At 34.0% G+C, this 10,535-nt stretch overlaps 1 long non-coding RNA gene across 1 annotated transcript; it reads left to right on the top strand.

Annotated features, from left to right (window-relative positions):
• Positions 1-1,934: 1,934 nt before the first annotated feature.
• On the top strand, positions 1,935-2,644 carry LOC129251231 (uncharacterized). Its single transcript, XR_008582935.1, has 3 exons — positions 1,935-2,093; positions 2,169-2,270; positions 2,328-2,644. It is a non-coding gene; the product is annotated as an uncharacterized LOC129251231 (long non-coding RNA).
• The last annotated feature ends 7,891 nt before the right edge of the window (positions 2,645-10,535 follow it).

Below are 10,535 nucleotides of genomic sequence, written 5' to 3'. Positions count from 1 at the left end.
AACTATACGGAAACCATCTTCAATACCTTCTTAACTATGTGTGTAAGTTTGATTTAATTCGGTGCAGACACGGCCGGTTAGCGAACACACACAAAAAGTTGACTTTATTTTATATATAAGATTTTTTTCAGTTTGTGTCCGAAAAATCCAAATATCTTCGGAACCCTATTTTTTTCTAAAATAAAATGTAATCCGTGTTACTCCTGGATAATGTAGTTTTCGAATGGTGAAAGAATTTTTAAAATCGGTCCAGTAGTTTTTGAGCCTATTCGTTACAAACAAACAAACAAACAAAGTTTTCCTCTTTATAATATTAGTATAGATACATGCATACGAACTGCCAGACATACTTGCATATGTGGCTGCGAGCACTTGCGACAGAAAAAATATTTCGATTTGCTATTGCTGTCGAGAATTTAGAACAACACATATTTACATACATATATTGATGCATACATATGTACGGAGCCGCGGCCACTCGACTTGACAAAAATTCAAGATTTACCAAATATTGGCAAATAATTCAATGCGAAATATTACAATATTGACTATTTTCGAATTGACGAGAAAATTGTCATATGGGCATATGAGCATATGAGCTCGAACTTAGTGCTATAGAATATTTTTGATTTTTCAGCGTCGTTGCGACTAAAAAAATCTGACCGCTACGACAGCGCCTATGAATGTATTTTGTTCTTGCAGTCGCTAGGCTTATAATTTTAGCTTTGGAAACATACGCGTGCAGAGGCATAAAGCCACTGCTTTATGTGTGCTTTTGTATGTACATGCATATGTGTATACTAATAAGCATAGTTTTGCTGGGAGTCGAGAATGTATGTATATATATGTATATGTATGTACGGTATAATAGGGCACACTTGCACAATATGCCAATACGTGAGGTAGCTCATGGTTGCTTCAGTACATTGACTTTTTGCTTAATTGTTTCTTACATGTGTATGTATATATGTACATACATATGTATGTAATAAGAAACAGTTTAAACCGATTTTGTTACTGATATACTTACGGTAACATACGAATATGCTTTTTTATCCTATAAAATATGTAGATATGGAGGATATCTTGGGTTGGTTAAAATTATTCTTTTATTTATTTTGAATATCAAAACTTGTATACAAACCATGCTTGTATACCTTCTGCAATAGGATGTGGATGAAAAATTACAGAACAGAAATTAAAACGTAATGCCTCAAATGCCTTACAAAATGCTGTCGGTCAATTTTATTTCAAACAAATGTATAGCAATGCCTATTTTCTTTTTGTCCAAAAATAACAAATATATATATGGAAATACATACGTTTCTTTGAAGTTTTCTTTTATTTATTTTAAATTTCAAAGTTTTATACTATCTATAAAATGCATACATATATTATTTGTTGAAATATTAGTTTGTAATTATTTATCCAAGTTGAAATATTTCCTAATGGGAACAAAGAATGAACTATTGTACTCATAGAATGAATAAGTACTATTGCATAAGATGAAGAATATGAACTATTGTACTCCTTTTTAACTTTCAGTCTTGAATAAACGTTTGATTGCTCAACATATCCAACATTATTCCATGTAATATATTAAATCTGTATTGAAAAAAAATTTCGTTCGCAAAGGAACAAATGAATGCATATTCAAATGTAAATATAATATGATAAGACGATGCGTCGTGAGATAGGTCAAGGTTCCTGCAAGTGCGTATGCACATACATATATACATACATATGTAACACTATAAGAATTGAAGATCCAATTGAACTTTTGCATAAACATAACTAACATTATACATATATGTATGTATATATTGACATGCATATACCCTGCAAACCAACGTTCACCAGTTTTTCCAATTTTACCAACACATTCACTCAATTTTGTCCAATAATACCCACACAATCACATTTAATTCTGTTGTCATTTTTGATGGGTTATACATATATTTATCTCATAATTTTCGTGAATACTTATTAAACTTAACTATAGTGAGTGCGAAAGTGACAGCAAAAAACAAGTTGCAAATGTCAAATACAAAAATGAATCGCGTTTAATTCTGTGAAAATCTCCAAGCGAAAAGGTAAGTTGAACAATTTTTATTCAATTTTCCTATTATATATATATTTAAACTAATAAAATGTATTTTTATTTTCAGAAAAACGTATTTCACAATCAAGAGGATACAAGAAAAAGATGAACGCGGGAGAATTCGAGGTTTGTTAAGGTGTTGAAGGACTTGGGGTCTTGGGAGGTAGCAGTAAGTAATAATTTTGCTTATTTGCTTCAAAGTAATTAATAATATAAGTTTTTTTAGGATGATTCAGAGAGGACACCTTTATGTTTGCGGGGAAGGGCAGGATGCGTACCTTGCTGCAGGTGTATAAAACAACGAAGGATAACAAAAATCGAACGAGTTCTTGTTCGTACTTCGGTCTCTATGAGGAGCTAACGGATGAGATATTTGGCAATGGCAAAATTATCTCTGACGCACATACGATGCATTTAGAGAGGGACCAGTGCAGATGTTAGACGATGACTCGGAATCATCAATGACATCATCACCGTTGCTGTCCCAATTATCTCAAAATGCGTACTGGTGTACGCAAGGTATACAAGGGATCGAGATATGTATGTATGTACGTAAATTTTTTCAAATCATATCGTAATAGCAGGGAAAAGTTGCTACATATCAATACAAATTTAGGAAAAAAAAGAAATTTCAAATCGGTTAATATCTTCCGTTCGCGCATTGCATTTAAAATTTACAAATTTTATCCCAAATCTAGCTGATTTACGAAAACTTGTAGAAGTTGTAAATGATTAAAGATCGAGCTCCCTTTTTATACATAGCACTTTCAGCATTGAGTAGTAGATTTTTAATTTACTAATCTATCCATTTCTGTGGTTCTGAGCGATTAACTTTTACCAATTTTACACCAAATCTACTAAGGAAGCCTATGCCAAATGAGGCTTGCGTGAAAGCGGCTTACGGCTACTACAACACGTCTGTGCTTTAGATCGTCTTCCATATGGTTACTTGTATTCCATCGTCTTTCTTTTCATTTTGCTTTTGATTCTGGCATACCGATAAACGAAGTGCACGGAAGAGCTAGTACTCTCTGGTCATTACCAGTTCTGCTTTCACTCTTGTCGAACAGCGCTGTTTGGTCAAAAAAAATTCTATTCGATGTTCTTTTGAATTACATAGTTTACACAATTACTTAACATTAAATCTCTTGAAACATTTTATTCATGTCTCTTACTCGTAAGGACATACACTGCCCATTTTTTGGTGCACCTAAACCACTGCTGTCATCGGTCCTTCCCACTAATACCGACATTATACAATGTTGGCAAGAAGTGAGGTACAAAATGTCAGTAGAATCTTCTGCTGCCAGTTCTGGTCAGAAGTTAAGCTTCACAGTTGTAGCAGATACTGTAGCTCATCAGACTGAGTCCCTTTATTCCAAGGCTTCGATTCCAATAGTTTCCCACACAAGAGTTGTACAAAAGATTAAACATCTACATGATCGATACTACACTCTTCGTAAATCTTATTCAAGGGACAAAGACACACCTGAGAAACAAAAGAAGTACAATGATTTTATTGAACAATCTTCAAGTACATTATTTGACATTTCGTCCTGCAAGTGCGAGATGACACTCAATTGCTTTTGTCAAAGAAGCTTTGACAAGTGTATTTGTCCCAGGCCGGTAACTATCAACTGCACATGCCCTAAAGATAGAAAGATACCGCCATTAGAAATCAAATTTCTATATGCTCAAAGATATCTCGGACAAGGAAAGATTGGGACAGTAGATACCAAAGAAACTCAAAAGCTTACATTAAAATTGCAGAGAAAAGCTCGTCACTTAAGTCAGACCAACTTACCTGGACCTTCTTGTAGTAGTATTGATTCTGAAACAGAGATAACTCCTGAAGTTGACAATGATAAGAATGATCCCGATTTTCAGACCCCACGCTCTATTTCCTCTCAGTCAGCAAGTTCAAAAAATGCACAGATGCGCTTATCACTTCCAGCAACGGCCTTAACAAGTGATCGTTTTGGAGTATCTGACAGAGCAGCAGCAGCTATTGTGTCTAGTGCATTTAAAGACGTTGGTCTTATAACGGACAAGGATACTTCTTTTGTTGTTGATCGAAGCAAAATGAGAAGAGAAAAAGAAAAATGTAGACTAAAACTTATCGAATCGGGGAATGCAATAGAGCAATTAAACGATCCGATGTGTGTGTATTTTGATGGCAGGATGGATGACACTTTAGTTTTAGTTGAAAAAGGAAACAAACGTTATCAATCTATAAAAAAGAAGAGCACATTTCAGTAATAGCAGAACCAGGCTCAAAGTACCTTTGTCATTTAGTACCTACTTCAAAAAGTGGAAAGGACACAGCATACAGCATTGTAAATTATTTTGAAGAAAATGGTATAAATCAATCTAATGTTGTAGTGATTGGATGTGATGGTACGTCAACAAATACTGGGTGGAAGAATGGTGCAATAAAATTCATTGAAACGCGTTTAAAAAGACCAGTACAATGGGCTATCTGTCTCCTCCATTTTAATGAATTACCTCTGAGGCATCTAGTTGAAATACTTGATGGTAAAACAACAGGTCCTCAGTCTTTCAGTGGGCTTCTTGGCAAACAGCTGGCTAAATGTCCATCGTTGCTTTTCAGAGGATCGAATGCTCTCTTCCACGAACGCTTGACGCAATAAGCTTAAGTAAAGATCAGAAATACTTACATGACATTGCCATTGCTATTGATGCTGGTTTTTGCTCCCCAGATCTAGCAAATCGAGATCCGGGACCAATATCACACTCTCGTTGGTTGACAATTGCAAACAGGTTCCTACGATTATACATTTCTTTGCAGGAGCCATCTAAAAATCTCATTCAAATTGTAAAATACATTTTGACTGTATACGCACCTCTATGGTTCGAAATCAAAACAAATTCGTCAATAGTTGACGGACCTAAACATATTTTAGAATGTATTAAAAAATGTAGAATCTTATCTTCAGAAGTCCAGGCAGTAGTTCATAAGGTTATTCAAACAAATTCCTTTTTTGCCCATCCAGAAAACATTCTTCTCTCGATGGTGGTAGATGACAGAGAGCATGTCCGCGATCTTGGATTGAGGCGAGTTCTGAAAATAAAAGAAATCCCTTCAAAAGACAAAAATATTAGAAACTTTTTGGTTCCTAAACTGAACTTTGAAGCAAATGAACATTTTGAGTTAATTAATTGGTCTGAAATGAAACTTACCTGCCCCCCAATTTTAGACAGCCTTTCTTCTGAAGATATCTTGCAATTAATTTCTGATAAAGAAAAACCTAAATTAACCATAGATTTAACAAATATTCCATGCCATACGCAAGCTGTGGAGCGTTGCGTAAAACTAGTAACTCAAGCGTCCTCAAAAGTGTATGGGAACGAGAGACGTGATGGGTTTATAAGAGCAGCACTCACTTCTCGTACAGTTATGCCTCAATTTGACACTAAAGCAGACTTTGCCACTCCCGAATAAATAATTTTTCATCTTTGGTTGGTTGGTTGGGAAGGGAGTGGGTGGAACTCGTAGTACAGTCACCTTCACGCGGTGAGTTCTGAGTCGTCCAAAAAGGGCGGGCCAAGAGCTGTACAAAACTTCTTTAAGATAGTGTGGTTAGTGGGCGCGCTAAGAGGGGAATAATTTATTCTACTTATATACTCAAGAAGACTTATACAAAAATTAAAATAGAGAAACTAACCACCCGCAATTACGTAAATTTATACAAAAAATGACATTTTCCACTTCTTTTCAGGGGCTGTAGGGGCTTTGATAGAGCGGTAGACGTTTTTCTTTTCAAACTATACCTGATGTTGTAATAGTCTACAAAAAATGAACTTTATCTAACATCATTTCCACCTCTTACAATTTTTCGAATATTTGTTCAATTTGTTATAAAATTTTTAAATTTTAAATGCAATGCGCGAACGGAAGATATTAACCGATTTGAAATTTCTTTTTTTTCCTGAATTTGTATTGATATGTAGCAACTTTTCCCTGCTATTACGATATGATTTGAAAAAATTTACGTATTTCACTCCGGTCTAATATATAGTGGCACTTAGAGCTGCTAACAGGTATGCCTCTGAACTTTGTCTATTTCATCGATCTCCGGTAATAAAATTTTAGCTCATTTATTGCATGAACAAGATATTACAGTGTTTTTACTTCGATTAGTTGTATGTTGCAGTCCAGTTTTCATTTCCAAGAAAAAATAGTCGGGAATAACGGATCAGAACTAATTAATCCGTGAATGCTGCTGTGTGGTGGCCATTCGTAATCAAATTTACTATTTTCCATTAAAAAAATTCAATTAAAACAGCCTATTTCATTTTAAATATTTTCATTGAATTTAACTGTTTATATAAAATCAACACAATAAATGTAAATTTTTAATTAATTAACTTAATAATAACTAAAATTAATTAAAAAGTTAGTTAAATCTATTTATTTAGTAAATTAAAAATAACAATTATTTATGTAAAATAAATATAATTAAATTTTAAATTTAATAAAATATTTTAATATTTTCTACTTAAAAATAAAACCCAATCAAATTTACTATTTTTCATAAAAAATTTAATAAAATAGACTGTTTTCATTTTAAATAAGTTCATTAAATTTAATAAATTAATAAAGTTTAAATAATATAAATAAATTTATGGAATTAATAAATACAAAGAAATTACATTTAATTTAAATTATTTATCATAAAAAATTTAGTTAAATATAATAACAAAATAAAATGAAATTAATAATTAGAAATTTACTATAATAAATAAATAGATTTAACAATTTTTTTTTCATATTTATTAAATTTTAATATTTATTGATAAATAATCCTCTTATTTTTTAATTTAAAAATTTTTTTTTTCTTAAATAATATATTTTATAATAATAAGACATATACTAACTTAGATCAATAAATATCTATATGTATATAAATATTTAATTAATTAATAGATGCCACCACAGTTTGTTATAGTTCCATACTAAAAACAATTATTATAACATACTAAAAAAAATTACTATACAATATATTGTATTAATTTTCTTTAGAAACTATAGGACTATGTTTAAGTTCGTGCGGTTTTTTTCGAAATTTGAAACTTTATTGACGTAAAATGGTTACAAATTTAATATTCAAAGTATTGTCCATCGCTTACTACTACTTTTTCCCATCTTTCTGGCAATTCACGGATTCCCTTTGTGAAAAATTCGGTCGGTTTTGCCGCAATCCACGAATCGATCCATTTTTTGACTTCATCGTAATTACGGAAGTGCTGGTCAGCCAGGCCATGTTGCATCGATCGGAAGAGATAGTAATCGGATGGCGCAAGGTCTGGACTATACGGCGGGTGGGGTAGGACATCCCATTTGAGCGTTTCTAAGTATGTTTTGACCACTTGTGCAACATGTGGCCGAGCATTGTCATGTTGCAAAATAACTTTGTCGTGTCTATCGGCGTATTGCGGCCGTTTTTCTCGCAGTGCTCGGCTCAAACGCATCAATTGTCGTCGGTAGACATCCCCCGTAATCGTTTCATTCGGTTTCAGTAGCTCATAATACACAACACCCAGCTGGTCCCACCAGATACACAGCATAACCTTCAGGCCATGAATATTCTGCGCCGACGTCGATGTTGAAGCATGGCCAGGGTATCCATACGTTGCCCGACGTTTTGGATTGTCGTAATGGACCCACTTTTCATCGCCAGTCACAATTCGATGCAAAAAACCCTTTCTTTTGTGCCGTTGAAGCAGTTGTTCGCATGCCATAAAACGGCGTTCAACGTCTCTTGGCTTCAATTCATACGGCACCCAATGGCCTACCTTTCGGATCATTCCCATGGCTTTTAAACGTTTGGAAATGGTTGATTGATCAACTCCCAGAGTTTTTGCAACCTCTTCTTGCGTTTGAGCCGGATCTTGATCGAGCAATTCCTCCAATTCGGTATCCATGAACTTTGGCGGCGCACCCTCGCGTTCTTCGTCTTCCAAGCCAAAATCACCACTTTTAAAGCGTGCAAACCACTTCTGGCACGTTCGCTCAGCTAGAGCATGCTCACCATAAACTTCCACCAAGATACGATGACTTTCGGCTGCTTTTTTCTTCATATTAAAGAATTCCCCGCAAAAACACATTATTTGGCACGAAATTCGACATTTTCAAGTGTGGTAAAAATATTGTTGTTTACGCTTCAAATAAAAAACTTATACTGACGTTTGTGCCTTACGACAGTAGCTCTCCAATGAATGTTTGGAAATGTGGATCGATGGAATAATAATCAAGTTACGCCATCTGTTGTAAAACCGCACGAACTTATTCATAGTCCTATTATTAATAAGTCACAATTAATAAGTCGCGCGATTTTTTATTCGAAATTTTCGCCTGCGGCGCTTTTTTTTCTTTTTTTTAAATATATATATGTATATATATATATATCATATATTCATAATATAGGGAAAATTTTGAATTAAAAATCGCGCGATTTTTTATTCCAAATTTTCGCCTGCGGCGCTTTTTTTTTTCTTTTTTTTTAAATATATATATGTATAAAATAGTGAAAATTTGGAATTAAAAATCGCGCGATTTTTTATTCCAAATTTTCGCCTGCGGCGCTTTTTTTTTTCTTTTTTTTTAAATATATATATGTATATATATATATCATATATTCAAAATGCATACAATCAAACATACTTTACTGAAAATCAAGCATTAATATATATATGTATATAAATAATAATAAATATATATACATATATATATATGAATAGACGTGTATAATATAGAAATAATTTGTAAAATTTTGTATTTCTAGTCATTTATTATCTTCTAAAATTGTTTATTTATACGATGTCTGGCAGCACTTCGGCTGGTTGTAGTAACCAAAATAGGAGGATTCTTGGTCAATTTTACAATTTTTAAACTCAAACAACTTAAAAACTATAAGCCTCCGGCAAGTGAGGTTTTCACTTTTGGATAGTAGAATACCCCCTCTACCCCCCCTTATACCCCTTTTTTTAAAAGGGGCGGGAGAACAAATGGGTATTTTCCCAAAACTTCTTTCATTATTTTTCATGCGCGAGAGTTTTTATAAAAAACACACAGTATTTTTCGGGTTAATTTAATTAATTAATCTAGATTTTTTTAAAGAAGACCAGCGGAACGGGCCGGTTTTCGCTAGTATGTATACAGTAGGTTCTGTTTTTATGCGGCTTTTTTTTATGCGGTTTTGAAATAGTGCGGTTTTTTTTAAATTACAAAATGCATGTCGACCTATCGGGAATTGTACATATAAACAAGATTCTAAGCCAGCTAAGCAAAAACTCATTACAGATTACATCAGAAATGCTAACCCTACAAGTATGGAACCGCCTGCATAACTATCTAGATCAGACGTGTACATTTCCTCAAGTGACGAAAGTGATTTTACGCCAAATCCTAAACGAACGCGCAACATGTGGGTATTGTCTGATTTTATTTCTGACCTAAATTTATTTTTCGATTCTGACGTTTCTTAAATAAAGATATTATATAATTTTCAAAAATACAATATTTTGTTTATGCGATTTTATTTAATTATTTCAGATTCATGCGGTCTATGGAACGTATCTATAGTTATAATATGGGACTAGTGCCCTTTTTTATGCGATTTTATTACATTATTTCAGATTTATGCGGTTTTAGCACTTTTGAAACGTATCTATAGTTTTACTATAGAACTAGTAGCTTTTTTTGTGCTGTTTTTTTTTATGCTGTTTCTTGCGGAACGTATCTACCGCATAAAAACAGAACCTATTGTATATATAATAGGACTATGAATAAGTTCGTGCGGTTTTTTCGAAATTTGAAACTTTATTGACGTAAAATGGTTACAAATTTAATATTCAAAGTATTGTCCATCGCTTGCTACTACTTTTTCCCATCTTTCTGGCAATTCACGGATTCCCTTTGTGAAAAATTCGGTCGGTTTTGCCGCAATCCACGAATCGATCCATTTTTTGACTTCATCGTAATTACGGAAGTGCTGGTCAGCCAGGCCATGTTGCATCGATCGGAAGAGATAGTAATCGGATGGCGCAAGGTCTGGACTATACGGCGGGTGGGGTAGGACATCCCATTTGAGCGTTTCTAAGTATGTTTTGACCACTTGTGCAACATGTGGCCGAGCATTGTCATGTTGCAAAATAACTTTGTCGTGTCTATCGGCGTATTGCGGCCGTTTTTCTCGCAGTGCTCGGCTCAAACGCATCAATTGTCGTCGGTAGACAACCCCGTAATCGTTTCATTCGGTTTCAGTAGCTCATAATACACAACACCCAGCTGGTCCCACCAGATACACAGCATAACCTTCAGGCCATGAATATTCTGCGCCGACGTCGATGTTGAAGCATGGCCAGGGTATCCATACGTTGCCCGACGTTTTGGATTGTCGTAATGGACCCA

This window comes from Anastrepha obliqua, unplaced genomic scaffold (assembly GCF_027943255.1).
Source record: "Anastrepha obliqua isolate idAnaObli1 unplaced genomic scaffold, idAnaObli1_1.0 ptg000009l, whole genome shotgun sequence".
Classification (NCBI taxonomy): Eukaryota; Metazoa; Arthropoda; class Insecta; order Diptera; family Tephritidae; genus Anastrepha; species Anastrepha obliqua.
The sequence above is the reverse complement of the archived record's forward strand: the minus strand, read 5'-3'. Positions and strand labels throughout refer to the sequence as shown.